Genomic DNA, 21,121 nt, shown 5'->3' with positions numbered 1-21,121 from the left:
AGAGAATGCCTCTGTCAGCATCAGGAGACTGTTACAGTAGGAGAGATAATTTCAGAGTCTAATCTGTTAGTGCTGAAATCTGTGCAGAGAATAGTTTTCCTTTAAGGGCACCTGATTCTCAAGAGGGTCCAGTAACAAAGGGTTGTATTGCATGTCAGTGACTGAGGGTAGGCATAAGTTTCAGAACCTGTGGGGAAAAGAGGAGCCAGAAAGACAAATCATGGGTAGGGGGACAGGACTTGTGCCTCACTTTATCATGCATAACCCAAAGGAATCTGTGTATTTTATCTAAGCCCTGTGCAGAAAGGGAGTTTTTAAAGTAAGTGTGTGTTGAGCACAGAGAGAGAAGTGAGTTCTCAGCATGCACTATTTTCTGTGACTATAGGACTCCATATTGTCAGAAAGAAAAGAAAAATGCAGAGCATGTGGATGGAGGAGGAGGAAGAGAAGAAACTGAGAGAAAGCTCATCAGGGCTTACATGTTTTTCACAGCTCTGTGGGCAGGAAGAGGCTGTGTGGCATCCTACTAAATATAAACAGCATATAGAAAACAGGTGCACTGTGAAGTCGATATATGATGTTACCATGTGGATTTGTCCCATTGGAAACACCTAGAGGGCTCTGCCATTACATCCTAATGTCTTGGTTGATTTCAGAAGCTTTGGTGCCAAAACAAAAACTCTATATATCACAGATATATTTTCTTAAGTCAGATACACTGAAAGAAATTAAGAATTAACACTTTGTAGAAGGCGGGTTTTTGGAAAAATAGCATAGCCTACTCCACAACAGAGATCAGAAGCTGGTTCCAGCTGGTGAAGATCATTGTTAACCTTCACTGACTGAGTGCACATCTGTGTGGATGTGCTATTCCTTTTCCAAAAGTTGGAAAAATACAGCCCGACTGACCTTGGATGTGAAAATCACCAAGTCATACATCATTTCATCTGTGAAACAGCAGCATTAAAGGAGGTTGTACTGAGTTCTCCTGAGGCTGCTCTATTTATGCCAAATAAATACAAGAGCCACCCCCTGAGCAGAATAAACTGCTCACAAGTGGTAATGACTTCTGTATAATGCATTCAGTCAGACAAATGCAAAGCTCTGATTTGTACTCTGCCTTATTATGAAATTTCCATAAGATGGGTAGCATCATCGCTATCTGTAGGAAGTGAAGATGTAGGGTAATTGCACTGCTTCCCTGGGGAAGGTCAAGGAAAAGAGGCAGCCCAGCCATAACCATGGATGTACCTCACGCTAACGATACTTACATTTGCTACATTATAGGATTATAAAGAACTTGGGCTATGAGTGTCACCTCTCTAAATTTGGACAGGAAAATGAAGTAGAAAAGAAGCACAGAGCATGGCTCACCTACTGGCTTGGGCATCTCAGAGTTGCTTGGTAATGACACCCAAGCTATCTACCCCATTCACTGAGTACTTCAGGAGCATTAGAGGAGGTTCAAGATCTCTCCCAAGTAGAAAACCAGTAGCTTACAGGAATTCTGTGGCTATCTTTTTTTAGTCATGAGATAATATCAGAAAAATGGAAGTTCTTTGAGGGGTGTTCATGAATAAAAGAATTTAACTATAGACTTAATGGGAGCTCAATGGGATGGAGAAGCAAAAGGAGAGGAGGCCATCTTGCTTGAGTTAAAACTGCAGGGATGCCAGTCACTTGGTAGCTGGCAGCTCCATGGCGCAAGGGGCACTTTAGAGTAAGGAAGCCCCAAGTGTGACTGGAACAAAGGCAGAGTAATTGAGAAGAGCGGGCTGAGTACAGAGCTGTGTGTCTGCTGCCCTGTAAGAGGCTTCACTACGGGTGGGAATTATGGGAAAGAAAAGCACTGTGTAGGTTTGTTCCTTCTGGTTATTTAGAATGACTTAAGGTGAACTTGCTTTCCTAGGTTGATCCTACCTCCTTGAGAGTTGGTCCCTACTGGGCAGTGGTGGCACACACCTTTGATCCCAGCACTTGGGAGGCAGAGGCAGGTGGATTTCTGAGTTTGAGACCAGCCTCTTCTACAAAGTGAGTTCCAGGACAGCGAGGGCTACACAGAAGAATCCTGGAGAGAGAGAGAGAGAGAGAGAGAGAGAGAGAGAGAGAGAGAGAGAGATGGTCCCTTGAACACATATACAATGAATTTGCAATGGCATGTCTCCACCTAAATGTAGATTCCATTTTTTTGGTCTAACAGTGAAGCTAAGGTTTGTACATCATCCAGAAAATATTCTTGTCTCCCTGGAAGAGTTAAGACAGTGCCTCCTTGGCACCTAAGATGTGCATCATCAGGGTTACATGCCTGAGAGTCAAGACCACAGATGAAGAAGCTTACAGTGGGTCATTGCAGCTACCCTGCTTTGAAAGTAAATGACACAAAGCACAGAAAGTTCTTTTTTAAAAATAATCAACCAGAATGAATTTGGAGATACAGTTTTACCCACTCTGCTTCTTGTGGTGCCCAGATGTGCGGTACTGACTCCCTGCTTCCACATTTTCTTTCCTGAGAGCAGGGATAACAGAACAGCACAGCCATGAATATCACAAGCTCAGAGAAGATCACGCTGGAAAGAGCTTGCTGAGGTAGGGGCATTTATAAAGACAGTCTAATTACTCCTCATCTGGAGGGCTTTGGGGACAGGTAATTTACCTGTCACGGGGCTCCCAGGGGAGAGCAACCAGGGCTTGATAAGTAGTCCTCTATTTCCTGTAGAACAGTGTTTCTGAGAAGGAGCAGAGAAAGCATTTTGTAACCAAGCCTGGGAGCATTGCAATGTTCCTCTTTAGAAGCTTAATGTATGAAAGTCAGGTGAGCTGGAGACTGGAGTGAATTATGACAGGGAATGAATTGGGCAGAGAAAAGAAGTAAACCCATTGTTATGCAAATGTGGCTCTCTGGATCTTATTTTACTTTGTTTATGTATGGGAGTCAGGTGGGTGGGGACCTCATAGGGGCCTGGTCCCACCCCAGGACTCATCTCTACCTGAGGACTGTGGCAAATCTAAAGTAGCTAGTGAGTTTATCACTCTCTTTTGTTTAAAGAAGTGTGTGCAGAAGAACAAGAGATCTCACTAATCTACCAAAACAAAATTTCCAATGCATTTGCAAAATTTTATCAACATCAGAAATACTGTGAAGTAACAGGAACATTAGTTAGCTTGATGGTGGTGGTTATTACACAGTGGTATCTATGCACACATGCGCACCACAGTCTCACATTGTGTACTACGTAACACTGATACTATTCATACTTCTATAAATATGGGAATACAAGAATAAGAAATGCAATTCACATATAATGTACTGTGATCTGTAATCGCATATGCCCTGATGTCTTGTTAACACAAGTCAGTAGCAGTCATGTAAAATAGATGTCCTACAAGGCTGAGGGTGAAGCAGGCCAGGGAACCAGAGCAGCCTGCAGGAGAGCTCTGGGCTGCCCTCTGCAGTATGGTGGACCCCAGCATGGGTGCACAGCATCCTTCCTTCACTAGGAAAGAGCCTGGAAAGAATGAAGTAGGAGACACAAGGACTTCCTCATGCCCACAGATCTACATTTTGCAACTTCTCTATCAAGCTATTGTAAGAACAAAGGGAAGAACTGACAGCAGTACACATGAATCTTTGTGTTTAGAAGAACTAGAGAGTCATGTAAAAATTGGTGAAAATATAATGTATTGCGATTTGCTCCAAAAAAAGATAAATGTCCTAAAAGGTTACTGTAGAGTTATTTTTATACAACAATTAAATTATTTTAGAATATTTCATTGTTTGATTGTTTTATATATTTATATAAGGATTTTTTTTTATTTACCCTGATTTCCCTTTATCTTCATCTTTCTTCTACCCCGTTCTGAAATTTAGTTTCTAGCCTAGTCTCACTTTCACTGTTATGCCCTTGAAGTGTTGTGAGCAAACCATAATCTCACATTTAAAGCACTCGTCGTCCTAAAAGGGAAAAACCTTTTAAAGGTTTAAAACCTTTAAACCTTTGAAAAACCCCACAGTTGGTTCTTCTGTGAAAGTTAATTATTTCATATTCTTATTATATTTTATAATCTATTTTACACTGAGATGGGCATACTTCTGTTAATGAATTCTTGACAGAAAACTAATTCTCTAGAACAAACAGAACTGCATACACCAGCATATATATATATATGTGTGTGTGTGTGTGTGTGTGTGTGTGCGCGCGCACGCGCGCGTTTGTGTGAGTGTGTGTGTACTATATACGCACATATACCACATACGCACACACCACACACACCAACACACACACTGTATAAACACACTATGTACATGCACAACACATGCACACAGAGACACACATGTACTACATACACAAATATAAATCTACAGATACACTGCATAACACACACTATGCACATACAACATACATATATAGCATATACACAAATACACATATACATACTACATGCACATACTATGGACACACCAAACACACACACTACACACACATACAAATACATACACATACATAAAAACTGCATACACACACATAAATACACACACTATACAACACATACTATATACAAATACATTTACATTCCTCATATACCACATAAACACAAATACACACTACATACATGCATACACAAATATAACATACATATACCCCACACACGTAGCACTTAAATACACTATGCATGCCACATACACACACAAACTATATGCATACACAGACACATAAAAATTAGACACACACACTCCACCAGACTCAGATGTAGACTCAATTTATAGACAGCAAAGGCTTTATTTAAAACATCTACATAGAGATAGGCCAAAATTAAGACTTCACTGAAAGGGGAGATGAAATTTATTACCTTGGTGTTGGGGATCATATATTGAAACTAGTTTTTTTTCAAGTTTTTAATTTTATTTTTAACTATGTGAGTGTGTTTAATGTGTACGTGTAATAAATATGTCTATATGTGGATGCATGCATTTAACTGTGGATGCTCATGGAAACTATAGGTGTCAGATCATCTTTAGCTTATATATAAGTGCCTGAGAGCATCTGACATAGGTGCTAGGAACCTGAGAGAACAGAATTTGAGCCATCTCTCCAGTCTCTAGACATCTATGTTGAGCATTTGGCTTTATCTAAAATGAAAGCAGGCTTTCTGATATCTTCATGAAAGAAGGTGCTTTTTCAAATCTGAACAAGTTCAGCTCCTACATTCCACAAAACTGAAAGATAGTGTTATACCTTCCTTGATGGTTACCTTTTAAACAGGTGCTTTCAGAGTTCTAGACAAAGACATCCTAAGATGGGAAATGGGAAGACAGTTTTAACAAGACTCACATCTCAAAAGGGTGGGGAAGGAATTTGTGATTGCAGATCCCAAAGTTGAATGAATGTCCCAAGAAGAGGAAGCTTGGGTGCCTAGAGGAAGGAAGAGCATGTTCAAATTTAGTGAAATGTTAGGTGCTTTGAGGAGGGTCTGCTGACCTTCAGTCTGGTAGCCTAGGACACAGGACATGCCTGTGTACTGGTGTCTTTGGGTTTTATTCTACTCTTATGCTCCTTCCTTTTATTCTGTGAAGTGTCAAAGCTAAAAAGCTTTCAAACATGTTTCTTGGAAATATCTTGGATGCTTTCTCAGTAGAGGAAGGTTACCCTAATCTGTGTAGGAATGTGTCATCCTTCTAAAGATAATTGTGAGTGTGCAGAGGACAAAGAGAAGCACAGTATCTAACTCAGTAGATCATCCTTCTGAACCTGAACTAGTACTTGTCAAAGAGTAAACTTGAAAACAGCCTTCAAGCTTTCTGAAATGCTAGCAGGTTTTTCCTAAATGCTAGACCAAGGTGTTCTTTCTAAAACAGTGGTGACACCACAGTGGTATAAGCTTGGTTATCAATCTAGTTCCACATTGACTGTGGAAGAGGAGAGGAATGGAGGTCTTGGTGAAGGGCCCATGAGTTTCCATGCTTATATTTTCTTATTGCTATTACTGTCTTCTGTTCTCTCATACAGACTGACTGATGGAAATAAGAAATGAGTAGATTTGTTTTTAGTTACCAAAGGTGTTATCTGAAAACTGTAGTACAGACTTGAGGTACACACACCATGAGCCAAATCAGCAACCCAAATTCATAGCAATTTAGAAGCTTGCCCTATCTAGTAATCACTGTCCCAAGAGTGTTGCCATGATACTGCAATAGTAGAAGGAAAGATGAAGAGTTTGAAAGTTAAAAAGAAATTATTCTGAAAATCTATGTTATAATGTACTTGGTGATACACACAATGTGCCCAAAGGAATTTAGTTAATATCTTCAATGTCCCTGCATTTCTTTTTGACAGTAGAAATTCTGGATTAATATTTTTGAGATGGGTGGGTGGCTCCATCCCTTAATTGGGTGGTCGTGTCTAGCCACTGGATATGGTATCTACAGGTTCTAGCTCTCCTTTGCTTGGGTATTTTGGCTAATGTCATCCCTGTTGTGTTCTGGGAACCTCTTGAGTGCCTGGCATCTGAGCCTTTTTAGTGGCTACCCCAGGTTCCCCATCCCCCACCACTACACACCTTCATTCAAATTCCTGACCCTCTGTACTCCCCATGCATCTGATCCTGCCCCCTTTTTCTCCCCTTCCTCTCTTCCTCCCAAGTCCTTCCCTCTATCTTTGGAGATTTTTTTCTTCCCCCTCCTGAGTAGGACTGAAGCATCCACATTTTGGTGTTCCTGTTTCTTGGGTTTCATATGCTCTATGAGTTGTATCATGGGTATTCTCAGGGTTTTGGCTAATATCCGCTTATCAGTATACTCACAATACAGCTCACATATCATGTATGTTCTTTTGTGACTGGGTTGCCTCACTCAGGATATTTTCTAGTTCCATCCATTTGCTGATGCCATGAAGTAAGTGCTTGCTGAAAGGAGCCTGGTGTAGTTGTCCTATAAGTGGCTCTGCCAGAGCCTGACCAATACAGATGAGGATGTACTCATCCAACCATCAGACTGAGTGCAGGAACTCCACTGGAGTAGTTAGGGGAAGGACTGAAGGAGCTGAAGGGGTTTGCAACCCCAGAGGAAGAACAATGATATCAACCAACCAGACATCCCCCCCCAAAAGCTCCCTGGAACTAAACCACTAACCAAAGAGTACACATGGAGGAACCCATGGCTCTAGCTGCATATGTAGCAGAGGACTGCCTTATCTGTCATCATTGGAGAAGAGGCCCTTGGTCTTTGGAGGCTCGATGCCCCTGTATAGGGGAATACTAATGAGGTGGGGATGGGTGGGTGGGTGGGAAAGCACCCTCAGAGAGACAGGGGAGGGAGACATGATAGATTTGTGGAGGGAAACAGAAGGAAGATGACATTTGAAATTTAAATAAATAAAATAACCAATTAATAAAAAGGAAAAAAATGAACTAGGAATTTGATGAGAAAAAAATCTTTAGCGAGGCAGTAGTGGCACATGCCTTTAATCCCAGAACTTGGGAGGCAGAGGCAGGTAGATCTCTGAGCCTGGTCTACAGAGTGAGTTCCAAGACAGCCAGGGCTACAAAGAGAAACCCCGTCTCAGGGAAAAAAGAAAAAGAAAAGAAAAAACCTTTACTGTCTCTTACTCTATAAAACACAAATTGTGGAAACTCTCAATAGAAGACACAAGCAATATTAATAGGTCTATAGTGAGTATTATCTTTTTATTTAAAAATAGATAAAAACATAATTCTCTTGTTTTCAAAACTGAGTGAAATTGCTAACATCTTAAGGGAAATTGTATCAACAAACATAAAGCTAAAAGTAATCAGTGTAAAGAAAAACAAAGAATCTTCTGGGAGGTAAGAGCAGCAATTAGGGGAAAAACACATGTTAGAGACAGTTACACTGGATGGAAGCAAAATTTATTGATAACTATTTACAAAATAATAGCGAACTAATTAGAAATTTGATTTGTAAAACATCTGGTCAATTATTACGTACAAATTCCTTTCACTGCAGTAGAACTATAGCATCAAATTATATTACTGATTTGAAATTCATCCTCCATAACATATTGTTTCTCCGAAGAAATAATTCTCAATTGTCTCTTAAGAAAAAAAACCAAATATTAATCTTAAATTTTGTCATAGATTTTTACTCCAAATGAATTATTATTTTCCTGGTAAATCATACAAGATTCTAGGTTAGCTTGGCCCATTGTTCTTACAAAATAAACAAGGAAGCATATTTTAAAGGCAATGTGCAAAATAGAAGCATTTAAAGAACTTTCTTAACTCATGGTGTCTTCCTGCTAATGGGCTATGACAAGCCATTTTTCCAAGCTAATATTTTCAATCCCTAGTTCTTTAAGATTTTGCATTAGTTTCACAGGTTTTCCCAAATGATCATGCCACAGTAATAGATAAGGAGCATCTGTAGCAGACTGATCGTATCACAAGCTGTTTACTGAGAAGGAAGGACTGTCACATGCACGCTGACTGCAGAAAGAAGCTTAAAGGTTACTATTATTAAACAACCAACTGTTAAAAGACCCACACAACACATGAAGTGGAAATAGGAAATAGGCTGGTTTTGTTGCTGAAGCCAAATATTTTGGAATGCATCCACATTAAGCTCTCCCTTTTCCTCACCATGGTGCTTGATTCTGTGATAAGTTTGCATGCATTATTCTTCCCTGAGGTACATTTAGTTTAATTAAATTTTACTATTACGAAGTATTAAAACCTCCTTCTCATAATCCTCATGAAACGTGGCACTGAAGCATATTGCCTCTGCAGCACTTTCCTGGAGGAGTTTGGAGAACACTGCGCAGACCGGTTTAGACCAGACTCCTTTACAAGAGGAGAAAGATGCCACAGTGCTGAGCCATCCTTCCCATGAGGCTCCCTTCATCTAGGGGATGTTGACAGTAAGATGTGTGAAGGTTTAAACACCTCTGCTTTACTTTCAAGTCTCTACTGACCGTTCCTGCCCTCCTCCCCCGAGTGTGTGGTGTGTGTGTGTGTGTGTGTGTGTGTGTGTGTGTGTGTGTGTGGTATACACATATGTGGGGGTGAGTTCCCTCACATGGATACTTTGTATTTTTGAGATGGAGTTGCTCTCTGATAATGGAGATTGCTCTTTTGACCAGACTGTGTGCCCACTGTGTGCCCAGAGAGCCCCTAGACCCTGCCATTTTCCACACCCCAAGTGCAGGAGTTACAGGTGTGAACTGTCTTTTCTAGAAATTTACGTGTGTTTGAGGGATTCAGTTTCAGGTCTTGATCCTTTATAGCAAGCACTTTACTCACTGCGTGTTTCCCTAACCTCTAACTTTGATTCCTTTGTATTGCTAGATATCTCTCAAATTCTATTTTTTTCCTTTCTAAAAAGAAGAAGTAATACCAACAAAACAGCAGAAAACGGGCTTTCCAGTAGCTCTCTCTCTCCCTCTGTCCGTCTGTCCGTCCGTCAGTCCATCTCTGTCTCTCTCTCCCTCTCTCCCTCCCTCTGTACTTCCGTCTGTCCATCCGTCTGTCTCTCTGTCTCTCTGTCTCTCTGTCTCTCTCTCTCTCTCTCTCTCTCTCTCTCTCTCTCTCTCTCTCTCTCTCTTTCTCTCTCTCTCTCTCTGCCGGTTATGGAACTCTGCCATTCCCCACACCGAATGAAACGTTAGCTTAGAGCCTACTGTGTGCTTCATATTGCACTAAGATCTGTGCGCAGAGATGAGAAACAACAAAGCATTTACCTCATAACGAAAATTCCCTGCCATAAGCAGATTCTTATTGAAAACTGGTTTTGAAAGAGGGGGAGATACAAGCTTGGCTATTCATTCTTAAGACAGAAAATTGAAAATCACATTACAGCATAATTAGAACACTATCCTACAGTATGCAAAAGGACTCAAACGAGGTTCATAATTGGAAGCCATTGGTTTGTTCTGTATAGTGTTTCCTCAGATGGATTTACTTCGTATTCATTTGATCTGAATTGCTATCCAGGCACAACACAGCACTTAGCAAAACAGAGCTCTAGTCTACTCTCAAAAAGCACCATGCAGAGATCCTAACACACTAATCAGGATGTGGAAAACACACACTAGTTACCCAGCACTGGAAACCAATAGACGCTTTAGAAGCCACACTTCATGCTGCGACGTCATTAGCAGAGCGTCCATCCACTGCAAAATGTTGTGCCACAGGTAATAACTGCTGCACTTATTCCCAATGTTCTCTAAGTATAGCAAAAATGAATGGTCCGTGTTTGTGTCCAACCAAAAAAAAAACCAAAGTTTTCTTGTGGTTGTTTATTTTAATCTACATTTCATACTTGGCAGCAGGGATCTTTATCAAGTAAGCACTCATGAAATAAGGAATCTAATCTGTGGATATAATAAAAGTGTGCATATAAGATGGAGTCACTTCTAAGGAAAATGTCTCAGCTCCTGGATGAGCTAAACTTTGTGTTATCACTTTTTTTTTAAAGAGGATCCTTCCATCTCCAAATACTTATTTATATATGATAACCTTTCATCTTATCCCATGCGATGCTAGTTAAGTACAATACAGTAAAACAATCCAAGCTATTTCATCCTTGTCTTTTTATAGACAGGTACAAACCCCAGTCCAAAAGCCTTAAATGCAATGCTAGCTAAGGTGTCTAATCTCATAGCATCTTGGTTTCTCTTGTATATTATGTAATTGCTTAGCAGAGTTTTTAACAACACTCCTCCATCCAAGGGAGGGGAAACTTTGTTGCTAAAACATACAACTCCCACAGTGTGTGGTTATAAATAATAAAACTTCATTTCTTTTGGAGAAAGATCCTCTTTGGGACCAGAAGATGTCCTAGGGATGTAAGACATCGAGGAATTTTGACTCTCCATTCCCAATACACAATTTTCTAATTTCCAAGAGAAGCAGAGTAGCAGAGAAGCAGTCAGGAATACTGGAGCCAGAAAGTGTTACCCAACATTTCACTACCTATTTAAAGACCACAAAATCAATGGCCACATCCCACCACTAATAGTAGACAAGAAGGACCCACATAAACACACACATAGCAAGGAAGGAAGGAACGATTACAATAGCGGTATAAGAATGTTGATAACCATCACAGGGCCTAGGTTAGTAGTGATAACGTCATCTCACTGCTCTCATTGTTCAGTTTTCACATGTGACATTTGTTTCTTCAAAGTACAGCCACCATTTGTACTACGAAATAGATTTGTGCCTCCAATCAAAGCTGGCGTGACCACTGTGTGGCTCCTGATGGCTCTCTCACCTCCTGTTTTGCTTTGAATGGCCATCACTTCCTAGGATGCCAAGCTGCACTATCCTTCCACCAAGGAGGCCATCTTCAATTCTTCCTACAACCCATCTAAATAAACAATTTGATAACGTCCTGTGTATTAAGACCTTATTAACCCACTTCCTCAGTTTATTCCCTTAATATAGTTTCTCACATTCTACAAATTATTAAAACTATTCTACAAATGTAATCATATTGCCATCTAACCAAATTTGTAAATTTTCAAATTGGGGTACAGAGAAGGGGAAAGTTGTAATTTCTACAGCCTTATGGCAGAATTTTATCTTTACATAATTGGAAAATGATATCAAGGAAGATTTAATAAACTTCTGAGTGGAAAAAAGCTACCAGATACTGCTCTACTTCTTTCTCTTTTTTCCCAAGTCCCATCCTTCATTGACAAACTTTTCAAAATAATTTCTTATTTGGGTCATTTGTATATGCCTTTGTGCCTATTTCTTGAGTGACATTGTCTACTAGACACTAATTGCCTTCAGAGTGTAGATGCGACTATATTTCTTCCATCCCAAGACTGTATAGAAGACAAATCAGTGGTTTGTTCCTCCTCCTTTGCTTTGCACCTTAGTTCATCACATATAAAGTAGTGGATCCCTTTAATTATTCCTGAGGGACAAATGTGATGATTGGGGGACAGGGAATAAGACTCTGTTATTTTTGGCCTCCAGCCATGGCCAGTAGTCCTGAAGGTCAGATTTAATTAGTGCAATTACATCACTTTCTGCCCTGATTTTTAATCTTCTTTGTCCTTCCCCAGCCCACACTGGAGAAGAGAGGGATAAGACGAAGTCATTATGCCAACTCTAGAATTCTTAAGTTATGCCTCCTTCCTCCTGATTCCCTGTTGCCTCACTTACGCCATCCTTAGCTTCACCCAAATAATCAGGTGGGGTTTTAGCATCCAGGCAAATTTCTAGGAAAGCTTTCCCTTCTCTGTGTCTGTAATTAGAAATCAAGAGAGTAATTAGCTTGCTTTTTCAGTGATTTATGTGTGATGACATTCAAAAGTCATAGATCCCTTTCTGATTGCTGGTGTTCTTCCAGCCTGGGTCTGACTCACTATCTCAAGACAGAGGCACAGGAACACAGTCATACAACTCCAGGCACTTTAGAAGTTACTCTCTACATCCTTTGGCTCTTTCAAGTGTGCTTATTGGTTCACTAGCAAACAGTGGCCCAAGAGCTTCTTGTAAAGTCTCTTGTACCAAACATATAGGATCAGTCTATCATTATAATATGGCCTTAGATAGTAAACAGGTCTCAGGTGTGGAACCTCACTTCTCTCACCACGTGTACCTCTACATTTTTGTTCTCTAGCTTTTGAATGGCCACATCTCCTAGCTCAGTTATTGCCAATAACACACATATCCAAGGTACTTTTTATACTTCTGATGCCATAGGGGCTAAATGTATTTTTATGCTTGAATAAGTTTAAACTTCATTGTCTGATCACTTACAGTCTCTGGATGCCTTTACAAGAGGACTCTTCTTCAGTCAGAAATACACAAGAGCCACTTCTTACTTACATGCATCTATTCCAGGGTTCTCAGGTGGGCAGCCATGCACCTGATATTTACTCAGATATTTTTTATGACGTTCTTGTCTACTATTGTAGAGATTCTAATATTTTTCAATTCTTTAAGAAGTCTGTGTCAGGGGCTAAAATGTCCTGCTTTCAACCAAAATATTCACTTACTTTAAATGGCTACAGTGTTTGGGGATTTGCAACTGCAGCAAGACATTCTACTATTTGAATACTTACCTATTTCAAAATTCATGTTGAGAAATATAGAAAAATGTAAGCACTTGTAATCAATCCCTATATATTGGTCATAAACTTTTCTTTACTTCTACCATATTCCCTTATGTTTACTGTTAGCTCAAGTATCAGTCCTTGATCCACCAGCTAGAACTGCTTATCTTTCAGCTAGGCACAAACGAGAAAATGAGAACAAAACTTCACAACCATTTCTAGAACAGGTCTTTAATCAGCACACATATTGCCCCCTTTCCTAGTATTACCTCACTGACTATAAATAGTAGTGTTCTCACCAGTTTCTGATGCCTGCCCTTGTCTGTCACCCTCTGAACTCAAGTAAGCTAAGTCCCTTCTATGTCCACACATACTGCTACATATGATGAGTTCACCACCTAAAGCACCAAATTAGTACAGAAAGAATACAACAAGGTCTGGTTTCTGATTCCTTCTCTTCTTCTGCTTGCTACTTGTCCATTTTTTTCCACCTTCATCCCATAGAAACAAACCACACTTATGACGATGTGACATCATTCTTGAAATACTTGTAAGAAATTTCTAGTATGGTAGCAAAGCATTTACAAAGTAATGCTGGAATAAATTAGTGTAATGTTTTTCATCTCAGGAGGGGAATTTTGTAATCACATCATGAAACCCAGATACTCCTTATGGCCATGTAGCCAGCAGGCATGAACAGTGGAAAAGAATGAACAGTAGTATGAGATGTGTTTTTAAAAACCTTATCACTGAAAGCACAGTCTTCTAAGGAGTACAAAATAGACGTAATTGTATACATGGGAAAGGGTAAGGTAGGCAGAGGTGTGTCCAGATAAAAAGCACTATCACCAATGGGCCTGGAACATAAGCGTTGTCTCAGCCAGCCAGCCATCACCAGACTTCGCGGCGCTGCACTAGGGCCCCCGATTACAGAAACTCTCTAGGAGTTGCTGACCTCAAAAGTGAGGGGATTAGGGGGCTAAGCAGAGGTGAGCAATGGATCACTGGATAAAACATATACAAAACTTCTGAATTGAAGAGTAACCTGAAAACGCCAGAGTTCTGCAGCATTAAATAAACCTTCTAAAGTTCAGGTGCCAATCAGGGCTTCAGTCTGTAAAAGCAGAGCTCTCAGGGGCTAACTCTGTTGACAAATTGCTAATTTTTTTTTCCTTAGGTTAAGCCAAAATGTCAATGGAAGCCATGTCGTGCACTTCACAGATTGCACCATCCAGACATGGCCAATTGCAGGGTAGAGGAAACACGGGGAGGAGGAATTGTTACATTGTAAGTCTTCATTTTCATAATTGATACTTCTTCTTGACTTGGCTTATGTGGAAACAAATGGGAAATATGGAAAAGTTGTAAAAAATCTCAGAGTGTATAACTCAGCTTTTCTTAAGTTCTATATACTACTATGGTAGTATAGACGGCTAGAAGAATGATTTGTGGTGCCTCTAAGGACATGAACTAAACTGAATGCACAAAAAAGATGTCTCCAGAGATTGAATGATTAGTATATCATTATTGATAGATGACAGTAAATGATATGAGATTTATAAAAACACAATGTTTATAAATATATGCACATGCAGGCACATGTATACGAATACAAACAAAAAGAGAGAAACACAGATTTTGCTTGCATAGCACTAAGTAAAAATATATGCACTCACATAAACACAGAATTTCTCTATAGTTTCTTGGGGTGTGTGTGTGTGTGTGTGTGTATACAGTGAATGGGTATACAGATGTGGCACATGTGTGTGGAGGTACATGCATGTGCACATATTTGTCAGAGTTGAAGTTTGGCAAAGTTGAAGTTGTTATCTTTCTTGATTGCTCTTGATTTGTCTAATTAGCCAGTTTACTTTCCAGCATCCCCTGTTTAACTCTGCAGTGCCGGGATTACAGGCTAGCCACCATACCTACCTGGCCTACACTTAGGTGCTGGGGATCTGAACTTCAGCCCTTATGGGGCAAGTACTTTACCTGATAAGCTATCTCATTGTTCTTTATTCAGTTTAAATGAGCCTCTTCACCCCATTTTTCCCACTAATCGGTTTTATTGAACTGCCTATGTTGTATGCACAGTGTTCCTTCAGAGAGACAATATTGCCTGTAGCATACACAGAGACTTGTATTCTTTTTCTGACACCTTTCCTAGGAGGTCTTAGTACATAAAAGGAGTTTGTGAAAGAGGGAAAGGATTTGAGGTAGGAAGTTCTGACATACTAAAAGAATATCAGTGGAGATGTTCACAGAGAGATAAGTACCCAAGAGGGGTTCCATCCTCACTCCACTCCCAAGGGCAAAGCCATTACACTATTCTAGAAGTGGAATGTGAAAGTCCTCTAAGTACAAGAAGGTATTCTTTCCCAACTTCCCCAACTGGACGCCCAGGGAGAAAATGATGCGTGGAGTGCCTAGTCTCAAGGGAGATTCTGCTGGAGCTGCTGGAGCTTCTGCTCTCTCGTTTTCTGGAAAATTTTTACTCTTTAACAGCCAGGAATTCTCTTCCAGAAATAAAAAGGAACTAGAGCAACATGATGAATTTGAGAGGGAGAACCTAGGCATAACTCCTCTGTACCAGTCACTGTCTAAACCTGAAGCAGGGCTCCAGAACACACCCAGAGGTTACAGAAGAAGCCTTAGACATGAACAGCAATTGGTTCCGTCATAGGCTGTGTTCCTGAGACATCAAAGGAGCCCCATTTCTACAGAAGCTTTGGTTTGGATGCCTGAAGGAGCATTCCTTTATTTCTGCCTTCCCCTGCAATATGTAGGCTCAGGACATATGTATACACAAATTGAGGGAAATGATGAGAGAGAGAACAGAGGTAAAATGTAGGTGGCAAGAATCTAGCTAAGATTCAAGAGGAATGAAAGAGGCAAAAATGGTTGTTTATATACTTCCTTTTCATAGTAGGCATCTAGGTTACTTTTTTAGGTAAATTTTTCTGTTACAATCAAAACTTTGTTCTCAAATCCAATACATATTCTAGGTATTGGTCCCTGAATGGGTGTTATATATATTCACAGATTCTCACCTTTAATGAGGCCATGAATGATGAAGAGAGTATTTCTTTATTATGAAGTGAGTCTGAGAGTCTGGAGTACACTTCCTGGTGACACCGCCAAGACAGTTTAATGGAAATGCATTTTCACTAGCTATGCAGTTATGGCAATACTGACTTATGAAATCATTGCAAGTCTTTGTCTGCCTTCACTATACACCGTCCTTGTCCATAAGCCTTACTGGGTTTTTTGAGGCTAACACTAGCATCACCACTTATTCTTGTATCTAAGCAACATCAAAAAAAAAAGAACAAACAAACCAAAAAGAATTATAGGGTTTCAAGTACATAGTAAAAGTAACATTGGAAATGACTCAGAAAGAACAAATCAAGAATCCTCTTGAGTACAGGGCAGGTTTTTATTTATTTACTTTTTGTCTTCAAACATACAATGAGAGTTAAGAGCATGGAGTTCCAAATGAAGAGCTCAAACACACATTTGGCAGAAGTTCTGTAAAGAGAAGGATATGGCAAAGGTAAAATATTTTAAAAGAAATTGAAGAAAAGTAAAAAGTGACACAATTGTTTCAATTATGAAATAAACCAGGCATTGAGGAAGACATAAAATCAAAGTTATTTGTAGAACAAGTTGAATGAATTTACACATGAAGAGAACCAAGTATAATGATAAGATATGGTACCACCATAAAAGTACCATAGGGTACAATAAGAGGCCACCATTATCAAGTTGCTTAGGAAAAGTGAGATCAACCTGTTCTCACTTAAACTTTCTTTTCAAGAGTGATGGTAACATGGGAGTCATTTTATATGCTAATTGTGTCTTGGGTATTCAGAGCTTCTGGGCAAACTAATATCCACTTATCAGTCATTGCATTCCATGTGTAATCTTTTGTGATTGGGTTATCTCACTTAGGATATTTTCCAGTTCCAACCATTTGCCTAAAGATTTCATGAATTCATTGTTTTTAATTGCTGAGTAGTATTCCATTGTGTAAATATACCACATTTCCTGTATCCATTCCTCCATTGAGGGACATCTGGGTTCTTTAAGGAGAGGGCCCTGATCCTGGAAAACCTTGATCTAGCATTGGAGGGAGTACCAGGACAGAGAAAAAGGAGAGAGGTGATTGGAGAATGGGTGAAGAGAAGAGGGTTTATGGGACATATGGGAAGGGGGGAACCAGGAAATGGAAAAGCATTTGGAATGGAATGGAACAAAGAATTTAGAAAATTCTAAAATATACTAAAATATACATAACATTGAAAAAAAAAGAGTGACGGTAACAATGATGGAGCCTGAGAGTTGTAACTGAGAAGACTTAACTGAAGAATCAGCTCAATCAGATCAGCCCATGGACACATCTCTGGTGCATTTTCATAGTTTACAATATATGTGGGATGGTCCAGGCTACTGGGAATGGGTACCACGTCTCAGCATATTGTCCTATGTTATTTTAAGAAGTAAGTTGAGTTACACAATAAGCACTATTCCTCCATGGCCTCTGCTTCAGTTCCTACCTCTAAGTTTCTGTTCAAGTTCAACTTCACTAAATGATGAACAATATAAGCTAAATAGATCCTTTCAACACTGAAGATGCTTTTGGTCAGGTGCTTGAAACATTGTCAGACAGCAAACTAGAATACCGAAGGAAACAGAAGCTGATAAAGACCAAGCAGATGAGGCAGGAGGCAAACAAGATGGCCAGGAATGGAAAACCTAAGTACAAGATTGCTTTGCTTTCTGGCGTATTTATTTTGTGCTCCAGGAGAGGTTGAAATAGAATATAACAAACAAATTTGTCATTAACAAGAAAAAGAAAAAAGAATAGAATTACTGTCAAGGATGTTTGGTTTTATGAGACCTAATTCATATGGCGTGCATTAGCCCTGATAACCATGACTATGTCCATCAGGGTTCAAATACCTCCTCCTTTCTGGCTTTAAGGTTTGGTTTTTTTTTTTTTTTTTTTTTGTCATTTTTGAAACTTAGTAATGCATATTTATAATTCAGTTACTCATTTAAAATTTATTACACTTGTATCCTTTACATTTATTGTCCCATATTAGAAAGGACCTTTTAAAGCTCAGAATATATTTGTGGAGGCTGACATCTAAATCTCTATTTATAACAAAGTTTTAATTTAATGAGTGTCTAAGACCTAAGAAGAGTGAGCCTCTTTTATATTCACCTCCTGCCCAGAGTATCTTTTATAAATCTATTGTCACTGGATAATGTATAATAATAGTGAATGAGCACTGCATGTAAAAGTAGTCAAGAGGGCTTTCTCATTGTCCTGTGAGCTTGGTTAGTGCTGAGAAGTCTGTGCTTCTGTATGTTTACGTCAACACTGAGGAACTATCTAAAATGTTTCTAAAATGAATGACAGTCTTGGAGAGCATTGAGCATGGTCTGGTACTGTCAGTGTCTGAAATTGACTTAGGTAGCAGGATTTATGAAGGCTCATGTGTCAGTGTGGGGTGAGTTTGGACACTTCAGGAAATGTCAGGGGAATCTATTTAGTGTTCTAAAAATATAGTTCAGAAAATTATACCCACTAGCCCGAAAGAATCAGCCACATTCATTTGTGACACATGACCCGTAGCATGGGAGACTCTGCCTTCATATTTAGATCGTAGTCAAGATGAGTTCCCATCTGGAAAAACCATCCTGGAAATTGGTTTTGATTTTCAGTGAAGCAGCTCTGGGGAAATGAAGATTCTGTAAAAGGATGTTCTAAGTTAGAGACCCTATACCCACATACTATGTACACTGAGAATGTTAAAATGAAATTTGATCTGTAAATACTCTGTTGATATGTAACTAGAAGGATGATATTATACTGAATTAGAGTGGAAATGGCTCCAATCACTAGTGACATTAAAAGAAAAAAGTGAACACTAGTAGGTAAACAGAAGAAAGACAATTTTGTTATCTGCACAGGAATCAAAACCTTGGAAGGTATTGAGAATAGACCCCTGCCTCATGGTCAGCTTTGGACCCCTACTTGTTTCCATGGTAACACTAGAAAAGATACTATCACAACTTTGCCTTAGCCCTCCTGGTTAAAAAAAGAAGAAAGAGGAATACCTCTGGCCTTGGTTGGAGATGTGACATTATGATCTGCTCTAAACATTAGAACATTACATACTCCTGACTTTTCCCTTAAGAATAAATCAAGCCATGCCCACTGATCATTCATCCAGGACTCCATATCCCAGGAAAGCAAATTCACCTGCACATATGCTAAGTAGGTGGAAGAACTAATCATTGCCTTGGTTCAGTCATATATTACACTTCCAACAGCCCCTCCCCATGTGCAAGAGTTTGCAGATATTCATTCCTCAGCCTGCCTGCTTTTTGAATTCTAAACAAATATATGTGTGTGTGTGTGTGTGTGTGTTTGTGTGTGTGTGTGTGTGTGTGTGTGTGTAATTTTTTTCTCCCTTTCTAAACGCCTCAGTGTGCTTTCTCTGACTAAACTTGCCTTCTCTGATTGTATTGGAGTCTCTGAAATTCTCTAGCCGCCCTACCAGCTCTTCTTCCATACAGCTCTCTGTGGCCTGCCATTGCAGAACACGTTAGCTTTTGTGGACTCGAACTCACAAAGAATGAGCTTCTTAGTGTCTTTTCTTTCCATCTCCCCCTACTTTGCAGCTGCTGAAAATCTAGATTTATAGTCTGCTCTGTTTTTCCCTTAACACTAAATTATCCACCAGCTCCATTCTGAGTCTGTTTCTAAATTATTTGATTAATTAGAATAAGAACCCTAAGTCAACCCAAATTTCCCTGACTAAAATAGGAAGATAGAGACAAGAAAAATACCGCATCACTGTGGTGCCAGAGATGGGACTGAAGTATCATAAATGAGCTCAAATTGCAGCTATCACCAGAAGCTAGAAAACAGGCAAGACATGCTCTCTTGCCTATTTCAGGTCACAGCCTGCTATCAGTGTGCCTCAGTCTCATGCTCCCCAGAATTAAAAGGCAATTTAGCATGTTTTTAGTTTTTATTTTTGTTGATGTGTACAGGCATGCACTTGCCAGGCCAATGATGTGGAGGTCAGTGGACAACTTGCAGGAGCTGATTTTTTTCATTCTACTATGTGAATCCCGGTGAATGGAACTTGGGTCATCAGATACCCACCCACTAAGCCATTTTACAGCCCGAATTTCAAATATTTAAAGCCCCATATTTCAGCGTGATGTGTGTGTGTGTGTGTGTGTGTGAAAGCAGCACCAGATGTGATCTTTCTCACAAGCGTCTTAGGTGTCTTAGTCTCTTCTGTCAACACAGAGTTCATGGGTAGCCCTCAATTTCATTTAATTTTGAAAGTTCCCCAAGCCCATCTCCATGAGGGGAGGAAATTGTTACCCAGGTGTTGTCAGGTACAAACCTATGAGACACAAACCTAGATCATGTTACCAACAGCAAGGATGTCCAGCTCTCTACCCTTAAGCATCAAATGACCATTTCAACTATTTGGAGTTATTAAGGTGGTACTTGCTCTTGGCAAGGTTTCTGGCAGCAGGCTCCCTGTTGCTTCCTAAAGCTAACTAAGGATCCAAATACATCTTATTCAAAGCCAGCAATCCCTCTGCTCACTGCAGCCTTTCCAGGGAAATCACAGCTTTCTCTCTCTCTTTTCCTCCCCCTCTTTCTCAGGCCTTTCTTCCCTCCCTCTTTTCCTCCCTCCCTCCCTTGCTCTCCCTCTCTTCCTTTCCCTCTTTCCCTCCTTCCTTTCCTCTCTCTCTCTCCACTTCAAAGTTCCTGGATATGAGCATAATGGGCAACTGTTTAGCCTGATAATAGGAATCCATGTGTGGGCTCCAGTCTAGATATAAAATGCACTAACGCCTGAGAAAAACACACAAGCTCTAAGTGCTTCGATGTAATTTGTCAGGTGAAAAGGGAGCTAAATCAATTCATTTGAAGACTTGATGAAGCATTTCAGTCTTTCGGAGGTGCTTGCACTGGTATATGGATAAAGATGAGTTAGTCTGGGCTTCCACTGAGCTGAACAATGAAAACTGACTGATTTTAC

Source organism: Apodemus sylvaticus, chromosome 12 (assembly GCF_947179515.1).
Source record: "Apodemus sylvaticus chromosome 12, mApoSyl1.1, whole genome shotgun sequence".
NCBI lineage: Eukaryota > Metazoa > Chordata > Mammalia > Rodentia > Muridae > Apodemus > Apodemus sylvaticus.
Note: the sequence above shows the minus strand (reverse complement) of the source record.